The sequence below is a fragment of the Chionomys nivalis genome, chromosome 24, assembly GCF_950005125.1.
Source record: "Chionomys nivalis chromosome 24, mChiNiv1.1, whole genome shotgun sequence".
NCBI lineage: Eukaryota > Metazoa > Chordata > Mammalia > Rodentia > Cricetidae > Chionomys > Chionomys nivalis.
In genome coordinates, this window is record NC_080109.1 from 14,887,346 (window position 1) to 14,911,205 (window position 23,860).

At 42.3% G+C, this 23,860-nt stretch overlaps 1 long non-coding RNA gene across 1 annotated transcript; it reads left to right on the forward strand.

Annotated features, from left to right (window-relative positions):
- Window positions 1-1,880: 1,880 nt before the first annotated feature.
- On the forward strand, window positions 1,881-3,369 carry LOC130866061 (uncharacterized). The gene is made up of 3 exons (XR_009056296.1): window positions 1,881-2,094; window positions 2,200-2,288; window positions 2,628-3,369. It is a non-coding gene; the product is annotated as an uncharacterized LOC130866061 (long non-coding RNA).
- The last annotated feature ends 20,491 nt before the right edge of the window (window positions 3,370-23,860 follow it).

Genomic DNA, 23,860 nt, shown 5'->3' on the forward strand with positions numbered 1-23,860 from the left:
CCGGGCGCTCAGTGGGTGCCGAGAAGCGGACCCGCCTCCCGTGCGCGTGCGCCGGCCCCCGCGCGCGCCCGCCCGCTCGCCCGCGTTCCCGTTGGTGCGTGCGGCGGCTCGGTGCTCCCGGGAGGGGGCGTGTCCCCCGGAGAGCCATTCGAGGGGTCCCTGGGGGGGGTCTGTCCGTGCACGCGGGGGGCCTGGGTGGGTGTGGGGCGGGGCGACGCGCCCCGCGTGGGACGGGCTCCACCTGCCTGCGGACGGACGCAGGGTCACGGTGTTCCCGCGGAGAGCAGGGCACGCGATGCGAGAGAGGACGTGAAACGGAACGACCGGTTTCGGTGCGGTTGCCTTTGTTTGTGGACGCCTCCGGCTGCTTGAGGGGGAAGCGAGTAGCGGGTCGCCGCCGGCCCCGCGCCGGATGGGCGGGAAGGCTGCGCTCGCCCCGCCGCCTGTTCTCGGACACCGACTCTGCCTCCGCCAGTTCGGGAAGCCGGCGCTGGGGTTTTCACAATAGAGATGCGTGTGCGCGTGTTTCACAGCCCACGGACCCGGGATGACTAATTCATGGAACGGCTCAGAGCATCTCGGACGCGCCGAGCGTGTCCTGGGTTTAAAGCTGTAGCCCCTCGTCACCCAGACCCCAGGCCTGCCCTCAGAAATGGCAGGGATGGGACGGGAGGTGGGGGGACCTCAAAAATGGACATGAAACTCTCGTCTGCATTGTAAAGGACCGACGGGTTGTAACTTCATGTGTTGAATATTGGCTTTCCCGTAGTAGGAAGGAAATACTATATTAAATTAGTATAGTGGGAATTTCGGGAAAAATGAAAAGGTTGCAGTTGTTCCATTTTTGGAATCCTGGGAAAATAGACACGAAGCCAGGCTGTAGTTCCCAGGTTTTATGACACTGATAAGCCTGATTAATGATCACCCAGCAGTGTTTCAGATTGCATCAAGTCAAGGCCCTCAAACTGAGGTGGGAAGGTTGGGGCAGAATTCAGAGACCAGTACTTAAGCAAAATATAATTCTAGTTTTAAAAATATATATAATAAGATCGTAGTATTTCCAGCTTTTAAAAATTGTAGCAACTTCACCTATAAGCTTAATGATTACCAAAAAGTTTTGCAACAGCAATTTTTTTTTACATAATTTTACGTTTTTATGTTGGACTGCATTCAGAGTTAATCCGGGGACACACGTGCAGCCCTCATATTTCAGGTTGGACATACCATATTTGGATTTAAAGCTATCATCTTACTGTTTATTTTTTGTCTCATCTATTTTGTTGGTTTGCTTTGCTTTTGTGCTATTTTTAAAATTCCATTCTCGTCCAACCATTTTTTGTTATACATTCCTTATACTTTTAGTAACGTTTCAGTTACTGCTATGTAATCAGACCAAAACGTGGTTATTTAAAACAATAACTGATTTGTTGGTGATTCCAGACTTTTTACTCAGGACTCCCATCAGGACACAGTACCAGGAGCTCGTTTGTACAGCATGAAGGCTGGGGCCGGGCTAGTCTCACTCAGAGGCCTTAGAGAGTGAGGTTGGAGCTGGAGTGTCATGCAGAAATAAGTTGAGGACGTGGAAAATACAAAGACAGAAACTTTTTCTTGTGTGTGGATTCTCTACCTGGCTGGTCGGGGCTTCCTCATAAAAGGATAATCTGGGTCACAAGAGAACGAGCCTCAGTATGGAAGCTTTCGCTTGCTTTGTGACCCAAGCAAGTCACATGACCAAGTTCAGCATCTAAGTGAGATGGTTCTTTCTATGAAAGATTGTGGGTCACTTATTAGGGGTAACTTACCTTAATTCAACTAAGGGTTGTGCCTTTCATAGCTAGTTTTATTCTTTAAATGCAGGTTTTCAGAACATTGGAACTCTCATACTCTTAAAAACAAAAAGTTGGAGGGGAGAGGACTGGAAAGACGCTCAGTTAAGAGCACTTGCTGCTGTGGCAGAGGACCCAGGATCCGTTCTCAGTAGACCCATGGTCGCTCACAACATTTTGTAGCTCCGGTTCCAGAGGGTCAGATGCCTCTTCTATCGTCTATGGGTATACATACATAGTACAGACACAGTACACATACATACGTGTAAGCAAAACATTGTACACATAAAATTAAAGATTTTTTAAGTTTGGAATATGAATGTTTAAAAATTATAAAATGCTTTGTGAATTTTTTTTGTCATTCTCACAGAGGTCCATGTTAATCTCGTTGCATTTTCAATTTCAATATATTTGCTGTTGAAGTGAGCATGGATTCATACACTTGACAGGAAATACCAGGTTCATAATGAGGACTCTTAGAGCCTGCACTCTGTGCTTCGTCTAGTAACTGACTGAAATTTTGGGGTTTCCTAGGGAGGGTGGGAGTATATTTCTTCAATGAGAAGAGGGGAGAATTGAGCCATACAGTTCCACTTGTCCTTTCCTCCTTTACTGGAAAGTTCTGATTGCTCCTTTTTTTTTTTCTTGAGGACGAAGGGTGTCAGGTTGCCTACCTAAAAAATTAATCTCCCTAGATGTCATGCAGTCATGGGTGCCCATAAGGAGATGACAGTTCTAGACACTGGTCAAATGGTAGAAAAGCAAGTCTTCTAATACTGAGCCTCTCCTTCCCTCCAGTTCCCTCCCTCCGCTCCTCTTCTGACACATGGATGGAAATAGTGTCTCATGACAAAAATAAGAGAGAGCCTAATGTGGAAAACATGAAGAGGGAAGCCATAGGCTGAGGATGCTTGGAAGGAAAGGAGGAACCCGGGTCATTCGTGATATCCTGAAGCCGCTCCAGCAGTCCTGAAATGGCTACTACTGTCCCCCAAATAAGCCTGAATTCGACTCCACTGCTTCCTGGAGAATGTAGCTGAACATAGTCCTGGCTCGTACATCAACCGTCATAAGTTACCTCCTTCTGAGTGTTCTTGCTCCAATAGTTTACAACTTAGATAGTAATAACTTTGTGTGTCAGAAATGCAAGCACTATCATAAAAGGGTATCAACTATACCAGTATTCTGCTAAGTCCTGACATTTCAAACTATTATTAGATTAAGAAACATTTATTAAAGGAAATAAAAAGAGAGAAGAAGCGATACCTATACTTGCATCTCCTGAAGTCTCATCTTAGCATTTTGATATAATTATGTTCTCTGCCTTATTTTCAAGTACTTTTTTACCTTATGACATTTGTGTATATTTATATTATTTTACCTAATGTTATACTATAAATAGCTTTCCAAGTTAGCACAAGTTAGCAAGGGTGTGGCTAAGTAAGAAAACAAATACATATACTGTGGTAAGTGACATATGCACACAGAGTGGTCCTAAAAATATCCAGAAGGGAAATTAAGGAAGTAGCTGGCTAACTATAACATGTTTTGTTTAACTAGTTCTTGTCATTGAACATGTCAGTTAACTTTTAAAATTATTATTGTGTGTGCAGAGCAGTGTGTGTGCGCGCACATAGCATATTGTAGAAATAAGAACTCTATGGATTCAGTTCTTTACTTTCAGCTTTACATGGATTCTGGGGACCAAACTAATGTCACCAGGCTTTCACTGTGACTGCCATATCACTGCCCTCAATTAATTAAAAAAATATTTAATTCAAGTCAATGGATTAAGCATGAATAAAATCCTATGGCATCTTAGCGGATGTTTTTCAAAACTGAAAGACATACCATGTAGCATGTGTGTGTATATACACCTTTTATTTGTGGCCATGTATATTTATAAGTCATTTAATTCTTTTGAAATATGAATATAGGATGGAAATATTTTTACTTCCAGGCATTCTTTTCAGTGTCAATTTTCATGATTCTTGGTGTCTGGATTTGCCTCTGCATAACAGATCAGTTTCTTAACGGTCCTCCTAATAATCACATTTTGACGGCTTCCTTCTGAAACTTCAAGTGACTCAAAGCCTCTAGTTCTCATTTCCTTCAGCAGTAAATGTTATCAAGTCTTAATGTCGGCATCCTGTTGCTTTCGGTTGTTGCAATTATTAGTGCTCGTTAACTTCCCAACACGCTTCTCCAGGAAGTAGAATGAGTTTTGGTTGCCACACCAAGTAGGAAACAATGACCAACATGGCCAGGAGAGCTCAGGAAAGACTTGAGGTTTCGAGCAGAGGCTCTGTCCTTCAGGAGTGCTGAGCTGAGACCACAGGGAGAACACGACTGTGCAATAGTAAGCCAGGATCGCCTTATCTATGAGTGCTAAGTTTAAGTTCTGTTTTCTATAGCTGTGTGAATAGTGAATGGTTTAGGTTGGCTTAAGGGTTTTCCTAAATATTTTTGGTAACTGGATATTTAAAAGTCATATTTTCTAAAAACGACGGAAGACCATTGCATATTTGAAAAAACATTTCTTAGAATCTTTTCTCTCTCTTGAAATTCACTTTTGTCCCTTTGCCTCTAGTGAGGCAGCAAGTACTTGTGCCTGGGAAACTAAAGGTAAAGAACCGGGAGAAAATTAAACATAAAATCCCAGTACAATAAATGCTAAATGTTTCAGCAAGTTCACATGCTCTTCTGGTTATCTGATGTGCAAGTTCACATGTTCTTCTGGTTATCTGAGATGTGCAAGTTCACATACTCTTCTGGTTAACTGAACGTGTAAGTTCATAACTTCTGGTTATCTGAGATGTGCAAGTTCACATACTCTTCTGGTTATCTGAGATGTGCAAGTTCACATGCTCTTCTGATTATCTGAGACGTGCAATTCACATGCTCTTCCAGTAATCTGAGATGTACAAGTTAACACACTTCTGGTTATCTGAGATGTGCAAGCTTACATGTTCTTCTGGTTATCTGAGACGTGCAATTCACATGCTCTTCCGGTAATCTGAGACGTGCAGTGTATATTGTTTCGTCACCTGATGACCTTTTTGTTTTTGTGCGATTCAGAAAATCTGGTGAGCTCTTCTTTCCCTCCAGTGTTGACCTGTTAAGTAGTTCTTGCTGCATATACTGAAAGTGCTTTCTAATATAATTGGTTCGGGGTCTGTATGAGATGATTCCCTCAAAGAAGTCCCCAGATATTTTCCTGCTCTTGTATTCAGTCTTGTATACCTTTCCAAGTATGTATCGCTATGCAGTAGTTATGTGATGTACGTTAAGACAGCCTCTACTCTTATCAGTTTGTCATAGTGAAACTGGGGAGCCCACCATCCAGAGGCCTCAGGAAAGCCTGTTACAAGTTCGGCAGCCCTAGCCCAGATCTCTGGAATTGGAATCTCAGACCAGGCAGGGGAGTGGGCACTGCTGCTCCCGAGACACTACTATTCTAAGAGATTTTCATCATTTGGAACACTGGAGAGCCAGGAGGAGGTGGATGAAAAGTGTGGCTAACTAAGAAAACAAATACATAAACTGTGGTAAGTAACATAGTAGATATATACAGGAACAGTGCTTAAAAATATTCAGAAAGGAGGTTAATTTTATTGTCAGAAGAGAAATATTAGCTTCAGACTTCCTGAACTATGTTTAAGTATTGTTCCTTAAAATGTTTATAAATACAGTTGTTTCTACTTGGAGTACATCTAAAATTAAATAGGAACATAAAATAGGAAATGTACTTTAAAAAAAAAATTTATGTGTATGTATTTGAGTTTAGCTTGGAAGAGCCTGTACGAGCCAGAAGAAGGAGTTGGATCTCCCGGTCTGGAGTGGTTGTGAGCTGCCATGTGGGTGGTGGGAATCAAACCGTGGTCCTCTGCAAGAGCAGCAAGTGCTCTTAACTGTTGAACCGTCTCTCCATCCGCAAGAAACCCTATGCTTTTTAAAAGTAAGATCCTCCAGTAAGATCCGGATAAGCATATACATAAATCATCTGAATTAACAACCTTCTGCTTATGGGAATTTATTCTAAGGCTATAATTAGGGTTGTGTGCGTGGGTTTGGTTGCAAAGCAAATAAACTGAGTAGGTTTGAGTGGCTCATTTTCCCCCAGTCCAAGACCCCATTTCTCATTTCTTATATCGTTAGGAGATATTTTAGACCATAAATACTTTACATGTTAACTGTTTAGCATCCGAAAAAAACCAACATTATTTGTGAGGACTCCCCCCCCATTTTCCCCTTTTTTCTTTTGAGACAGGGTCTGACTTCAGACTCCCTATGCAGCAGTGGATGAGTGTGAACTCCTAGTCCTTCCTCCGTCACTCAAGTGCCTCAAGATTTTTTTTATCATTTTCACCAAATAACAGAATTTAGGAATTGAGATCATTAGACCCTGGCCAGCTCTGTTGTCCAAGTTCATTGTAGCTTTTAAGTTTTCATCGCTGTCCACACTCAGATTTGTGCTTTTGGCCGAGTGGGGGAATTACTGTGGTGTCTGCCATCTTCCTTCCTCTGGTTCTCCCTCCAGGTAGTGTTCAGCCCACAGGATTTCAACCTGACCAGCACCTGAGACTTATTTGAGCCACTTCACATATGAGTGTATGCTTGTATATCTGTTTGGGATCTGTGCCCAAGGCCAATGAAACCAGAGTTTCTTCTCAGATGAGGCCTGTGTACTGACAGGTGCCATATTTGTCTTTCCTGGAACTTAGCAGAACACGGGATATAAATCAGATAGTCACTAACCCCTTTATTTATTCAACACAGTTTCGAGCATCAGCATTCTAGGCTTATTTACTTATTTTGCATGCCACGTTCTCGGTGTGTCTAAGTGTTAAATGGTACAGAAGAAAACAAATCACAGACTCTTAGTAATGCTATAACTGGGGAAAACAGACAGGTCGTTCTCCCCAGTGTATTAGATGATGCCGAAAACTGTAGAAATAAAACGTGGTAAGGTTAGAACAACCACTTCAGCAAACAAGAGCATGTGAACGGTAATTATTCATAGTTATATCTGAGCAACATAGATTAAATTAAGACTGTCCTAGATAAAAAAAATGTATACTCATCCTACATTCCTACATGAATCCTTAGAGTGCTGTGGGAAAGGGAATGAAGTACTGAAAAAAAAGTCATGAAGGTCTTGTATGACTAGAAGCTTGAAGAAAGTAAGGAGCAAGCAGCAAGAGTTTTAGAGGAGCATTCCCAGGTAACCGGTGCAGCGCAGTCAGGTTCCGAGACAGGTGCAGGCTTGGCAATGTGAGAGGGAAATCCCAGGAGCCAGTTAGATCGGAGTAGAATAAACAAGGAGACTGCTTAGGCCTTTAAAGCCAAAGGCAATGTCATTTATAGTCAAAAGGAACAACCCTGGCTTCTGTGTGGAGAGGAGCTTTGTAGTCTGGAGAGAATGAACCAAGATTAGTTAGTCCCAGGCAAGAGACTACGGTGGTTTGAACCAGCATGGTAACTGAGATTCTGGGTACACGCTGAGTGCTGCTGAGAGGCCTTGCTCATCCGTCGGGACGTGCATGACATTGAAGACCCAGGAGGGATTCCATCTGTAGCAGAAGCAGCTAGAAGAACAGGAGGAACAGGCTTTGGGAAAGGAGGAGGAGGACTGGAGCTTCGGTTATTACTGCCGAGACATTCTAGGTAACACCTGAAGAGGTGCTAGAAGTCGGTTAGGCAGTGACGTCTACCAATAAGGGGAGAAGTTGGAGTTCTTTGTCATCGTAACCAAGAATGTCCTTGACTATATTATTTTTACTGCATCAATTTGTGTGTGTGTGTGTCAGAGGACAACTTTTTTGGAGTTGGCACTCTTCTTTCCTTATGTGAATAAACCCCAGGGATTGAATTCTGGCCATCAAAGTGTGGCAGCAAGCAACTATCTCCCTTGTCTGAAAGCCATCATTTCTAAGTCTACATAGCAAACACACTGGTTTCTCCATTTTGACATTGCTCTGTGGCAAACCCTTCCCTGGGGACTCACCCCACATAGAGAACACATAACAGACCAAAGTCCAACTTGGTGAACCGATGGGTTTCATTGGGGTTACCTACAGACACATGGGGTAAGGGGTTTTTACAGAAGCTGACATGACTCAAAGACAGCTGCATCACCAAGGTCCACCCAGCATGGATGACAGCTCACAAAAGCCGGGAAACCGAAGCACACTTTTAGCCTGCAGGCAGCTCAACAGGCTGGAGAAGATCTTTTCCAAGTGACTCAATTGGTCTAACCCTCTTCCTGGCAGCTCAACTGGTTTCTGCTTCTTCCAGGCAGCCCGTCTTCGTTGGCAGAGAAGGGAGATTTATTCTCACAAGGCCTTTAAATGGGGTGCTGTTGCTTTTGGTTTGTCCCCGTGTTTATAATGGGACACAGTGGGGTTTGGTTCTTGGTGAGTACGAAGCTGGTGAGCACAACCAGGAAAGAGAAAAGTGAAGAAAGTGTTCTTGCAGCAAGCGAGGCTCACGCTGGGATGTTTCCCTAGTAGAACTCTGAACGAAGCCTGGGGTTTTAATAGAGGACACTCATGCATGTTCTTAGAGGGAAGAGTCATCATCATATGCTCGGCTGGAAGTCATGCGTTTGTAGATATCACAGGTTCAAACCGTGGCAGACGGTAATCGTCCTGGGCAGAGAATTTAGTATTATAGTCAGCCACATTTGCTTTAATTCACCTAAAAGGAGATGCGTACCGTGACTCGGCAATTCTGGCTGGTTCCTGGTATCTCTGGCGAGTTTTACAGAAAGTGAAGGGTAATTTGAGAAGGACACTTAACAGTCAGTTAGAGGAAAAGATACTCCACCCTCACCCTGAGCATAGGTGATTGTTGTCACCGTGCCTGCCTCCTGCCTAACAACTTCCTGTTTCTTCAGCACAGGCAGACTGCAGTCCCTAAGAACCAGAGCTGATGTTAAGCTCCCACCCAGTGCCTCGGACTGTGACCTGGCAACCCCGTTTAAGGAAGCCGGCTGCATACGAATGACTCGGGGCTGAAGAAGAGAAACAGGTGACATTCCCGTGCACTTCTAGGGCTAAAGAAAGAAAACTAGCAAAGCCAAGCATATTAACATTTGAAAACAAAAAACTGGTACAAACTTATGCAGTTTTATAGTAATGGAAGCTAACTCTGTCTCTAAAACAAAAACTTACAGTATCAATTTGAATTCCTATTATTTATTGGCATCTTGCCTATAGGCTTTAAAGCCGCAGCTGTCTCTTATTATCAAATGTTAAACAGATGGAAATTTATTGTACCACTGAAGTCTATATTAAGCCAAAGAAAATATTTGCAACATTATTTACTGTATGCATTATTTTGACTTCATCATGGTTCTATTTTTCGTTTTCTGAAGAGTTAGAGCTAATTAGAAGTCAAGAATCTAAATTATTTTTTCCTCCACATTCACTGAATATATTTACACTGAAACTATGGCAATCTTTTGGTTTGAAAGTTTTACTGAAGAATAGTCTTTCTTTGGTTAAAAATAACTTCTCGTTGAAATGAATTCTGTGTGACCATAGAGAGATGGAAACCAAAACTGTTTTTCTTAAACTTCAAAGGGAAAAGCCAGGAAATTTTAGCTGCCTCAACAGAACACCAGGTACAGACTGGAAATAGATGGGCTAGTTGCATAAAGTGACCCAGGGGGTAAAAAAAAAAAAAAACACAACAAAAAACAAACAAAAAACCCTCAAAGATTGACGTACTTTGTATTTATCTCACTTTCGTTGACTGTCTCTGTAAGAAGTTGCTGAGCATGCAGTGTCTGAGCAAACGAGACAAAACCCGCTGTGCCTCCATATGGCACACGTGATAATATACATTGCTCAGATACATAAATCAAGTTTTTAAAAATGTGTGTGTGTGTGTGTGTGTATGTAAGATGGATGTGTGTTAGTGTGGACTCACAGTGGAGGTCAAAGAGCAATCTCTAGAAGTCAGTTCTCTCCTTCCACTGTGAGTCCCGGAACTTGAACTCAGACCATCAGGCTGAACTCAGTTAGCTAGGCTTACCCAGCTGTTTCTTTTACTCACGGAACCGTTTGTCCGGCTCTACAGTTAAAAGTTTTGAACACTGAGGAAGTTCAGACATTCAGTAATTGAGACCCTATCTAGACTGGGGAAGATATGCCTGGTCAAAAAACATTTGGACATGAACGCTGATGATTAGATAGCAAATAGATCAAGGGGCAATATGTTGGAGTAGTTAATAGTGATCAACAGACAAGCACAGTAAATGAAAAGTCAGAGTGGTGAAGGTGTGATATGCACAAGAGAGCCAGTGTGCCTGGAAGCAGACTGAAGTGAATAAGCAGGGGTGGGAGGGTGGGGGGTAGGGGATATGTAGTTCAAGCTGGTCTTAAATTTACTATATACCCCAAGCTGCCCATGAACTCAATAAAACTTAAGATCCTCCTGCTCAGTCTTCCAAGTGATTGGTTGTAGGTATGCTCAGTCACATATGGCTCAGACTAATAGTGTTTCACTTGCTCAGAGGTAACATGACAAGAAAGAATCAAAGAGACAGATCTGGGAGAAGGAAAGTTAGAGAGGTAAGTAAAACACTTGGGCCCATGTTGTTCAGAGAGGTGGCTGGGATGCTGTGCAGAACTTTGAACAATTAACAGTCATAGAGATAAAGTGGAGATCTGAGGTCAAGGGGAATGGCGTAAGGCTTTGGGTTGGGAACCAAAGAACAATCTAGGAAATTGACCAACCGTTCCAGAGAGTTGAACCCTTCTCTCTCAAGTTCTCTAATGTAATTCAGTTGGACTGGGTTAAAGATGCTTTAAGATTGCCATTGATTTTAATCTTTTGCTGCAAGATAAGTCCTTTGAGCAAGATAATATTCTTTAAGACCTGGAGCTATTTTTATGGTTATTCAAATACAATACATTCACCAAAAAATAACTAGATAAGCATTCATAAGCTGATGGGACAGGTCAAAGAACATTGAAGCCAGACTGGAGATCTTACTGAGCACAGAAGGTCAATCTGAACGATAATGAAATAATGGCAGTTCGTTACACATATTTAACTTAAAAGAAATTCATAAATATACAAAAGTATTCCAAAAGTGGGGGAGTATAAGAGAAGAGAGCAAGCTCTTGGGCTGTTCCATTTGTTTGTTTGTCCTTTGAGGTAGGGCTAAACAGTATGCGTAAAACCCAGGTTGACTCAAATTCAACCTCCTAAAGAACTGGGACTGCAGCCATTTAACACCACACCTAGCTGAGAAAGTTCTGCCCAGAAGAACAATAGCTAGGAAATGTGGACAGACTGATAGAATTAGAAGATCATTTGGCTAGCTAATATAATAATTACTAAGATTACAGTATTGATATAAATACTGCTAGGTGAAAGGTTAGAAGATACTCAGTCTTAAAGTAATCTGTATTGTCCACGCTTCCCCAGCGAGGCTATACCTCCTCCACAGCAGCACCACCAGTGAGGACCTAATGTTCAAATACCCGAGCCTATAGCGGACATTTCTCATTCCATCCACCACAGTGAGTTTCAAGCTTACTAGCAAGACCTGTTTCAAAATAAAACCTAAAATATCCATGTCATGAATTCCAAGTTGTGGGATTTCCTATAAAACTGAAAACCTATTCATATCGTGAGAAATAAAAAACTATTTTGGATTGAAGGACATTAAAGGCTATGTTTGATTGTTACTTACATGGTGGATATTTTAAAATATTACAATTATATTCAAGTAAGTTTTTGTTTTAATTTTGTTCTGAGACAAGGTCCTCACTCCCTGTGTAGCCCTGAATGGCATCAAACTCACAGAGATGCTTTCTCTCTCTCTCTCTCTCTCTCTCTCTCTCTCTCTCTCTCTCTCCTCCATTTATTCATTCATTTTTATTTTAGTGTGTGTGAACCTGTGTATGTGTGTGAGTGTGAGAGAGACAGAGTGTGTGTGTGTGTGTGCGTGCACACGTGCACACACACATGCAATAGTGCATGTATAGAAGACGAAGAACCACCTGTGGGAGCTGATGCTCTCCTCGCACCCTCTGGGTCCTGAGGATTTGAACTCAGACTTTCCAGGTTGGTAGCAAGTGCCTCTACTTGTGAGCCAGCTCCCAAGCCTTTGTTTTTCTTTAATTACATCTATTTATTTTTCTATTTATATTTATTTATATGTGTGAGGGCAAAGGACAACTTGCAGGAGTCAGTTCTTCCACCATGTAGGTCCTGAGACTAAACCTCAGGCTATTTTCCTTAGTAGCAAGCGCCTTTACCCACTAACCACCTACATGGCCCACAGAGGCAGAGGCAGGCGGATCTCTGGGAGTTCGACGCCAGCCTGGTCTACAGAGCTAGTTCCAGGACAGGCACCAAAGCTACAGAGAAACCCTGTCTCAAAAAAAAACAAAAAAAAAAAAAGGGGGGGGGAGGGGGGGTACATGCAGAAATATTTAGGGGATGAAGAATCATTTTGTATGTAGAGTGTAGAGTAAGATCACATGCTTCGGGTGTATCTAAATGCTTATACACACAGAGCTACAGGCGTGCGTCCCTCACTTTGAATAACTATAGAAATGGTGCAATGCTTGGTATGGTGGAACACCTGTAATTCCCAGGAGGTGGAGCCAGGGGGATCAGCTTGAAGTCATTGTCGGCAGCTCCACTGTGAGTCCCAGGCCGGCCTGCATTACATGAAACGGCTTGACAGGTGAAGGGAGAGAACCAACTCCCTCTGACTTCCACGGAACACCGTAATATATGCATGCACACACATACAAACACATACAGATAAGTGAGAAAAAAGAGAAAAAGCAGCTGGGAGTGAGGAACTGGGGTGAATATGACCATGATACATTATATACATATATAAAATCATCAAAGAATAAAACTATTCTTGAAAATATCATTGTCAAAATATTGACTCATTTTTAAAATGAAAAATGAAAGAAAAACTGATTTTTATTTAGTACATAGTCAGTTAAAAAAAAATTAGGAACACTGGGCTGGAGAGATGGCTTAGCAGTTAAAAGCACTGCTATTCTTACAAAGGACCTGGATTTGAACCCAGCACTCACATGGTGGCTCACAACTGTTAAGGATCCAGTAGCCTCTTCCTACCTTCCCAGGCACCAGGCACACCTATGCTGTACAGGTATACATACAGTCAGAACATCTACATGCTTTAAAAATTTTTTTAAATGGGAAACATTGAATACTAAATTTTTTTTCTATAAACAACATAGGAAGAGTCATTTGAATAACATTGTTTCTTCTGACCATAAAACTTAACCTATGAGTCAACCATCTTTTTTATGCCTTCAAAGATTGTCATTTACCTAAGTTTGAATTAGCTAACATTGTTTTTCTTTAATTTTAAAAAGTTTTGTTTTAAAGTGTGTTTCTGTTGGTTTGGGGCTTCAGGATGATTCGTTTTTCTGGGCAGATGTGAGCGTGTGGAGGAGCCAACATGGAGCATCCTCAGAGCAGAAAGCTGGCTGGAGGGAGATTGTAACCATGGGGTAGGAGTGTGACCCCATGGATAGCCAGGGGCGGAGGGAGAAATTTTCAAGGGACCGACAGGAAGAAAAGCATTGCCTGCATTGTGGGAGCAATGGTGTGTAACCCAGAAGGAGTCTCGGGTGGGGATATAGCTCAGTGTTACCTTCAGTCTTCCACACCAAGAGGAACATCTACCCCGAATCTACAAAAACACAAGCACCCCTTGAAGGAGAGTGAGCAATGGTGTTCTGTGGTAATGGAGACTGATGGATCAAGTGAATCGTCCATGACCTCTCCTGAATAGAGACTGCTCTTGCAATGGACTAGGAGAAATGTTATGACTTGTAAGAAGCCATGAAAGTTGTCTGCCCTAAGAATAAGAGACTGAGGAGAGGAAGTTAACTATTGTGCAGTGGAGGATAAAAAGAGTAACCAGATGAAAAGAACTCATTTAATTTTGCACTGCAGAACAGGAAGAAAAGGGGAGAATGTAGTTGAGTGCCCCAAGGAAGCAAGCTTTCGTTAAAAGTGGGTGTAGGTAGGCAAACAGGCCCATTTGGGACCTCTCTGGGACCAGCAGACGAGAAGAAAGTCAGCCCGGGTCCTTGGACCCAGGCTGTCAGGAGGACACCCAGGTGACAGGGTGGTGCCGGGCGTGTGGGCCTCCTTACTTTAAGGAACTAAGGGGCGAAGAATTGGGAAAGTTAGAGAAGCAGAATGGTTCATACGTCATGTATCTACCTAAAAGAAGAGAGGTAAATGGAGAGGGTTGGACAGATGTTAGAGGCCAGCTTGCCACCCGGGTTCATGGTGATGGTGGTGAGGAGGAGACTGAGGAGAGAGGGTCTCCTTGCCACCCCAGGCCATGGCAATGCCCAGATCTGGCTGCTGCCAAGGGCCATGCCTGGGTCTCTGGCCCTACAGTAGCCAGGGTCTGTGATGATATCCATAGCTCTGGTCACCATTGAGTACCATGCAGACTCCAGTGGGCTGGGCTGCGACCTGGGTCTGAGATGGGGTTCACTAGCCATGCTGCCGCTAGGGCCGTGCTGATCTGGATGGCCTTTGCCGTTACCTGGGCAACAGAAATAGTAAGGAGGGCGACTAGCTTCCCATACCTTTATCCTTCACTGTTATTTTCCTTTCTGTGATAACGAATGTTATCGTGGAATTAGGACTCTAAGAAAAGATACATTGAAAGTCCTAACCAATCATGTTTCAAAACATGAGTTTGAAATGCATGTAGTTAGTGAAAACAAGGGCATATTAAGTGGGCCTCAAGCTAATATGATAGTTATTTTTGTGTGGAGATGGCTACATGCACAACAGATCCTCAGGCAGAATGCTATATGATGACAGAGGGTAGCTCTATAGAGCTTCAAGAAAGGTGTCACAGGTTGTCACCATACCACTAAAGGCTAGGACAGGGATGTCACAGGTTGTCACCATACCACCAGAAGCTAGGACAGAGATGTCAAAGGTTGCCATTATACCACCAGTGGCTAGGACAGGGATGTCAAAGGTTGCTACCATATCACCAGAGGCTGGGACAGGGATGTCACAGGTTGTCACTTCTAATCTCCAGAACTTAGAAAATAGATTTGGGTGGCAGCTTGTTAGAGCTTTCCTAGAAAATACAGCGAGATGGACATGTTCCAAAATGTTCTTTCCTACATTCTGTCCGTGACCTGTCCTTGCTCCTTTGTACCAAACTTACAGTCTCTCTCAGGACAGGGAAACCCTGTGTGGATCAGTGGATGTGTTCAGCATAGCAACAAAAAAGAAAGAGAAAAAAAGGAGGGGAAAAAAAAAATCTCATTTCTTCCAGCATGCTGGAGCTGAACTTAGCACACGTTATCTGTTCTTGATGGGATGCCCGACTTCTGCCTTTGCTGTTGAGAAATCAATCGGTCCATATGAGATAGGTAACTTATTGGAGGAGGTATATTTGTAAGATATACCTAAATGTTGCTTAGAATAAGGCACCTCCCATGAAGAATGTTCAGGCTTCACAAATGCTGAGGAAGCTCCTCCCACGCATATAAAGGTTCCCGTCCCCCACGCCCCCCACCGTTTCTACTTTCACAGTGTCTCCTTGCTTCTCACTGAAAGGAAATGCTTGGTTCAAGAGTTGTCGGAAAGACCACACTAGCTCGCTCCGGGAAGGATTAAGTTCCTGATTTATTTAGCAAAATCTACAGAAAACAATCAATAGTGAGGCGTCGCTCAGGGAAGGAACAAAGAAACATACTATGTCGCATTCGACTTTCTGAGGTCTCCAATGGCTCCTTGTTCTGATGTGTCAGACCAATACCGCTAAAAATATCACTTAGAAAAATTAAGTTTTCAGGAAGTCCCCAAGGGTTCAGGCGAAGGACTAAAGGGGTTTGAAGATTCCCGAGGGAGCATCCAGTAGTCGTTGCCAGCTTAGGAATAGTCTAGGACTTACATGTGGAAGAGGGCCCGTGGGCTAGGCTTTTTCTTTTATTGCACAACCTTCCGGATGGACTGGAGGAGGAGTGAGTATGTTAAAAGGACACATGGGCTAGAGATACACGTACATGATTCTAAAGCTTAATCCAGCCCTCCGTAAGGTAGTTTTACTCGGATGCTCTATAGCTAATGGAATCTCACTGCATTTAAAGCTTAGCTCATCCTCCAATTCCATCTCCCTCCACCAATTTTGTCTCCTCTTCAATTTCCTTTTTCTGTGCTCTCCTACAAAAGAAAAGTCTTTTGTGCTGATGCAAAGCGCTTCCGTTTGCGCGCTCTGCAATCACTCTCCATTCTTCTGTATCCTCCTGAAGCTGCCTGGTCGAGGCCCTCCGTGACCCTGGTGATGCCCACCCCAACAGTCACTGTTCATTTCTCATCAGCATTCAAACTTCACACTCTCCAGCTGATTCGCCTCTGCTTTTAGCCTCCGGTACTTAACATAGTCTGTTTTCCCTTCTCTTTCTTTGTTCCTTCTCTGTTTTTTCATAGTCTCCCCTTCAGCAACTTCCAAAATATAAACTTTCCCTGACATTTCTTTAAATATTATTAATACTATTAATATTGTACTGGTAGTAGTCTCCAAACTTCCAAGTATAAACACTGATTTGTTGTGACTCTCTTTTGTTTGATCTCTGTAAAGCATCTGAAATATGGCATGCCTGACCTTCATTTTAGTTTTCTGTTTGTGTTTATTTTGTTTTGTTTAGTATTTATTTGCACAGATGTGGTTGTGTGTTTGTGTGTGTGTGTGTGTGTGTGTGTGTGAGAGAGAGAGAGAGAGAGAGAGAGAGAGAGAGAGAGGAGAGTCACTGCATGTATTTGGAGGTCACAAGACAACTCGTGAGTTGTGAGTTTTTGAGAATGTAGGGTCCCTAGCTTCTGTGTTTCTCCCACTCCAGGCTCCCTGGCTCCAGTGCTTTCTGCAGATTCTGTCTTTGCTTCCTGGCTCACCTACAGGCATTACAGATGTATGCTACTGAATTTGGCATGTCCATGGGTTCCAGGGACTGAATTCTCCTGACTTTCATAGCTAGTGCTTTTACCCACTGAGCTATGTGCCTGGTACTAATTTGCTTAGTGTGAGACTGGGTCACACTCAGGTGCACAGACAGTTGAATAGCTAGGATGGCAGGGTGATGTCACCATGTACGGCTGGTTCAGCCAAACTTGTGAATCACTTCAAATCTTCCTGCCTGACTTGCTCTTCCCTGTATTTCCAGCTCAGTAAATGGTCCTTTAGTTTATTCAAGCTGGAAACATTACCATTCCTTCATCTTGCATATCTAAATACTTTGTGATCTCTATGGTTTTCTACAAAATAAAAATCTCAAATTTGGTACTTCTGTTTATCCCCCTCCTATCGCTTTGGTTTAAGTCAACACTGAGATTCTGGCCAGCAGCATCCACACTGATCGCTCAGATGTACTTCTCGGGACTCTGCTCCCAAACTCAGCCCCAATATCTTTGCCAAGAAAGAGCTGGAGAGCCGACTGTTAAGAATTGAATGTGCCCTCAAGGGCGTGCACGGATTGCCTTTTGCTAGTCTCTCTAATCTCATCGCATTCTGTTCTTTCCACCCACAGAGCTTCAGCATGTTGGCTTTTCAGTTTCTGGGACCAGCCCAACTCTTTCCCACCTCAAGATTTTGCATAAATGGTTCCCTTTTCCTTGAACACTCTCTGTCTACTACTTGGTCTGTGTTCTCTTTGATTGCACTTGACATTTGGTACAGTGATTGGCACATAGTAGGCTCTTACAAAAAGTGAATCTAACTGGAACATTTAATGAACAACCTGGTATTATGTGAAGAGTGCGTAAAGAGACTGTATTAGTCATGCTTCTCTAGAGGAACAAAACGTATAGAATGACATGGAGAGAGAATGATACATAAATCCCATATTATGGGATTTTTTAGAATGGCTTACAGGCTGTGGTCCAGCTAGTCCAACAATGATTATCTGTGAATAGAAGTTCCAAGAATCCATCAGTTGTTTGGTCCATAAGGCTGACTGTCTCAGCTGGTCTTCAGTATACACCATAGTCTTAATGACGTATGCTCTAATGACAGTAAAGGAGTGGACGTACCAGTGAGAGCAAAAGCAAGCAGGCAAGTAGATCACATTTTCTTTATCCATGTCCTTTATATAAGCTGCCAGTAGACTTTGTGGCCCAGTTGGATCTCCCTGACACAAAAGATCTGGATTAAAGGTGGATCTTCCTACCTCAAAGGAGTTGATTAAAAGTAGGTCTTCACACTTCAAAGTACTTAATTGAGAAAAACCCCTCACAGGTGTGCCCAGCCGCTTGAGTGGAACAACGGGATGATGTTTATATAGATACCCTTGTCTTAAGGGGTCTGCTTTTCTGTTGGTAGATTAAAAATAGTTTTTGACAGAGTGGTATTTAGGTAGCATGAGACAATTTAACTGCTTTCAGAAGAAGAAAGATTATAATGTATAATGATACATTTTAGGCTGTTGCTTTGGGAATATTTCCTAAAAGCTAATCATTCTGAACCAAACCAGTGCTTCTATAGAGGTATTCAGAATAAAGAAGACAATAATGTTACATAAGTTCTAAAGAGGAGGCATGCCAATCATACAGTTTTGGGGCAACTTAGCACTGGAATGCAAAATTTTTCAATTCATAATTTTGCTAACAGGTGCAAAATCTTGTATTTTTATAGCTTCTGTGTGGGAAGCAATTTGTAGTGGAGTTGGTGGCAATTTTATCTTACTAGACAAGTGCTTGATAGATCAAGCATTTTAGGTACATAAAATAATCCCAAAATATATCTAAATTTTGCCCCTTTTTCCTGTCAAGATATTCAAAAACAGCCTCATCTTAAACCCATAGAGGAATTTATAGATAAATACCTTTCTTCCCGTTTTTGCCACAGATGAGATGGAACAGTTATCCTGACTTTTCTAACGTTACATCGTCCCGGCAAATCTGTAAAGCAAAGCTGCAGGGTTGTTTTTCTCTGTGGAGTGCAAATGAACTTTTACTGTGCTAAGACAGATGTAACGTAAAACTTACAAATTCACCACCTTTACTTATAATTCCGTGTCACCGGTAACATTTGCAACATTGTAGAGCCGTCACTACTATTTCCAAAGTCACTACTATTTCCAAAGCGTCTTCCTTCTCTCAGGGAGAAACTGCAAACAAACACAAATATTTGAAACCGGCTTTTCTCTTCACTGCCCATTGGCTTTCTCTCACGCTGCTCATGTCTGGTTCTAGCATGGCATTATATACATGACAGATAACTGGATAAATGTGTCGTTAATGAGTAAACTATTCAATAAAGGCTTACTTAACAAGTTGAGAACTGTGCAGTAATGTTGGGAAAAGATGGAGCTTTGGTTGCTTCATGCCCTCACCAATAGTGGTCGTGTCAGCTTTAAGTTTTAACCTTTTAAATGGCTATACTGTGGCTTTAATTGACACTTTTTTGAAGACTAATGATATTGAGCATCTCTTGCAATTTTTATTACCATGACAAAATGACTGAAAGAAAAAACTACTTGAAAAATGTATTTTGGCTCATGATGTGAGTTCAGTCCACTGTTAGCTGAGTCCTCCATTTCTCAGCCGCTGGGAAGCAGAACATCCTGGTGTCACAGCCTGCAGAGCAAACTGCTTGTCTAATGGTGGCCGGGAAGCAGAGAGACACTGAGAGATCAGCGTCACGGTCTAACTCTTCACTTCCCCTAGCTAATGTCGCTTCCCAACAAATGCCATCATATTGTGGATCCATCAGTGAATTACTACACTGATTAGGTCACAGCTCCCAGATCCAGTCACTTCCCCAAAGCTCATCAGGTGGCAATCAAGCGTACAACGTATGAGCCTTTCTGAGAACACTGGATTCAGACCACAACAGTATCTTTTCATTTGTGTACTCAACCGTCCCAATATCTTGTTTTACGAAAATCCTCTGTTCTGTTTTATCAGATTGTTTTATTTTACAATTAAGCTGGCTGATACATACCATGGCTGTTTTTAATATATTATAAATATGGGTCTCTTGTCATGTGTATAATTTGCGAATATTTTCTCCCACTTTGTGGTCTATCCGTTCACTTCCTTGATTTGTCTAAGAGCAGAAGTTCTCTATTTTGATGAAGCTGATCATTATGATGTCCTTGTTTTTGTTCTAAAGACTCTTAGCCTATCCCAAGTTTGCTAAGTACCTCCCAAGATTTTTTCAGGTAGTCTTCTTGAATCGAATTTGATTATTTATGTCTTCTAAGGAATCGATCTATTTGTTTACTTTTCCTTACCTTTGAACCATACCATCAACTATTCAAGACATTTAAATATTTTCTATTTCTTGAGACAGGGTCTCTCTCTGTAGCCCTGATTGTCCTGGAACTCACTACGTAGCCCACGATGACCTTGAACTCCTAGATATTTGTTAGATCCAAACTGGCACCCCAAAATGGCAGGCAGCGCTGGTGACACTGTCCTGACCAGAAGGACTTTCCCTAGGTAAACAGAAGGATTGTTGTTAGGTAAACAGAAACCTAAAGGTGGGTTCCTGTTTTCCAGGAACCTCATGTAAACTACCAGGAACCTTCCTTAACATATGACTCCAAAGGTCAACTCTCTCGGGCAATGGCGTCTAGTTCCCAAGGAATCTGAACAGGCTATATCAACTCAAAGACCCCGCCCTGCCATCTGTCATATAAAATATACATTTATTTATTTATTTATTTATTTATTTCGCCATTTTGTTCTTTTCTCTGTCCCCTAGCCTTGGCGATTGGCAATTTGATGTCCAATAAACCTTACTTTCTAATCATGGGGCAGTTTAGTGCAATGGTTTTACAGTTCAGCCCTCACTAGCAGGCTCTACCTGCCTTTCCTGTGAGTGCCGAGATTAAGTTATGTAATACCATGCTGGCTCTAGTTTCTTCTTTGATTCGTAGGTTATTTAGAAATGTGTGGTAGAACTTGGAAAGTGTTAAGTTGTTTTTCAGTTACCTTTATTTGATTGATTTCTAATTAAATGTCTTATGATCGAAGAATATACTTGGAATAATTTTCATTTCTGAGGCTAGCTTAAAGGTCCAGAATGCATTCTTCATTTGGCTTTTACACATGTGTGAGAATGTATTCTGTTTGTTGAGTGGACTAGTCTATAAATGTTTTAAAAATTCTAACAGATTGAGGGTGTTGCTCCAACTATTCTGTGCCTTTTTGGTTTACTGTTTACTTGTTCGTCTCCTCCTGAGAAATCACGAGAGTCTGTGCTGTAATTGCTGATTTGCCTACCTTTTCCTTGGGGTTCTCTTCAGCCCCTTTTTACTGCTCTGATAAACCCCACAGCCAAAGGCAAGCTAAGAAAGAAAAGGTTTACCCAGCTTACAGATGGGGGGGGGTCTACTATTGTGGGGAGGAAGAAGGGTGGCAGGAAATGGAAAGATCACCTCTTGATCCACAGCAGCGAGGATGAACTTAACGTGGGGTGAGGCCGTAGATAGACCCCCTAAACATCACGTAACCTCTCCAAACAGGATCACCAGCAGGGACCAGATGTTTACATACATGAGCCTATGAGGGACATTTTTTAACCACCATAGTTCTGTCAGTTTTCGTGTCATGTATTTTGAAGCTCTGATGCTAGGTGTCATGAAGTATATTCTGCCGTGGGTGGTTGAAAGCCAAACGTCTTCAAGTTCTGTCTGGAAACTGGGAATTTATCTGAAAATACCGTAGTTGTTGTAGGATGAAATCTCACTGGAATTCCACCCTATTTCATCTTTACTATTTATTCATCAATAACCTCAAAGATAATACCTTTATTTAACAGTACTTTCAGAACTCTGCAGCTGTTACCCACCCAAGAGTCTACCCTGTGACTGGAACTCCGCAGGCCAGCACATTCTACATGACCTTCTCACGCCACCCTGAAAAGCACCTCTTAGAGAAACCAGGCCTGCTGAAGACTCGTCTCTGAGACACAGACAACACTGTCTGTTGCTCCGTGGTTGGAAACAGTTGCTTACACGTTTTGATTAGAAGAGGGATGTATGTTCTAGACCCAGTAATTCCAGCATGCTCAAAAGTAGAAGGGGGGCATTTGTGGGCATTGGAGGGAGGGGTAATGGTGGATAAATATGACCAAAATACATTGTATAAATGTATGAACATTTCAAAGAATAAGTAAAATGTTATTTAAAAAGAAAAAAAGCAAAGCAACAACTCTTGAAAGAAGACAATACTGATGAAGGTACTACAATAATCACAAGTTATGTCTTACATATACAAAGGAGAACGTCTTTTAAAAAGATCATATCCTTTGAAAAATCCTAGTGACAGCTGTAGTGATACATGCCTGTGATCCCCATCACACCACTTGAACCCCCTTACAGCAGTTATGGATGAAGAGCAAAATCATCAGGAACATTGCCATCCTGTTTCTGCTGAAGACAGCGTCCCACTAGTTCAGTGCTCTGTCCCTGGGAACGAAACCACTCAAAGCTTTTGACCTACTTCTCTCAAGGGTTATTGACCCAGAAGGAAAAGTTGGGACTTATTATAGCAAGATAAAGGAGGAAAAAGAAAATAATCATGAATCTCATGAGCATCTCATATTAAGCTTTTATAATATCCCTATCATTCCGTAAGACTTGAGAATGAACAACCCTAAAACCTGAGGGTTTCTGTCTTAAGGCAACATAGGTTTGTTTCTTTTTCATAATACATATCCATTGATTTCTGGCTTTAACTCTACTTTGCATTATTTCTTTTTCCTCTGGGACTTAAAGTGATAGAGCAATTACTGTCTGGAACGTTGCTGGTCATTATGTTGTACAAAAAGAAAGAACAAGGCAAACTGTGTACTGGCTCTGCTCTTAGATAGTCCTTGTCAAAATGCCACAAATCATTACCACTAGGACTTCTTTGGTTCAATCAAGTCTTAGGCCCCACATTAATGACCGAGGGATTGAGAAGTCACTCCCGAAGGAGTTTCAAATGTTAACAGTTGAGTCTACCATTTTAAGCAAATATTTTCTTCTTGAATCTTCATAACAACAGCCATCTAGAAATAATCACCATGATTGTTCCATTTTACAGGTGGATGAAGGTTAGGATGGTAGCTGGGAGAAGTCAAAGGCTACCAAATGGCAGGGCCTGGACATGGCGCATCAACCCGGCTGGTGCTGTAATGCCATGGAAAGAGGAAAGACTGGGGATGTTTGAAAATGACAGCACGAGAGACAAAGGGGGACATGAAAATAAGAAACCACTCCCTATGGAAATCAGACCTGGTGATTAAAACTGAGTGGGGAGGCAGAGGGAGGAGGCGCTTCTCCCACTTCTTCCCAGCCCACCTCTCGCCTGCTTCTCCTGTATGACGTGTCCTTATCTAGTGTCACCCAAGAAAACCTGGGTTATCCTTCCCCGCACTCTAAAGCCCCCACTCAATTTCTTTCTCGGTCTATGCTAATTGACTATTTCTTACTGTGAAATGAAATGAGTCATTACACATATCTAGCACTGATCATTTACCTAGCAAAGGCATTTACCTTGATAATGCCAGGTATGTCATAAAAATCCTAACAAATTGGCCACTTTCTTCTATCCTCTCTTGGGGTATATATTTATTATGTACACACACACACATACACACACAACATTTGTGTATGCTTTATGAAACAAAGCCAGTATCCAACACTTTCTAAAGAAATTCTGTGAGAACTAGAGGTGAATGTGGCTCATTAATGAATGTGAAAAAGCAGGGTCTCACTCTGTACCTGGCTGACCTGGAACTTGCTGTGTAGAGCAGGCTGACCTAGAACTCAGGGCGATTAGTCTGCTTCTACCTCCCAAGTGCTGGAATTAAAGACCACAATACCCAATTTTTTTTTTTTTTTTGTTTCTAGTGGCAGCGGTCTACTCTTAAAATGCTGGTGTTTCTCAGTACAAGTAGAGAACCGTGTAGTAACTCTGAACTAGATCATTAAAGTCATGACCCTCCTGCCTGTGCTTTCCTGAGAACAGACCTAAAGTCATGACCC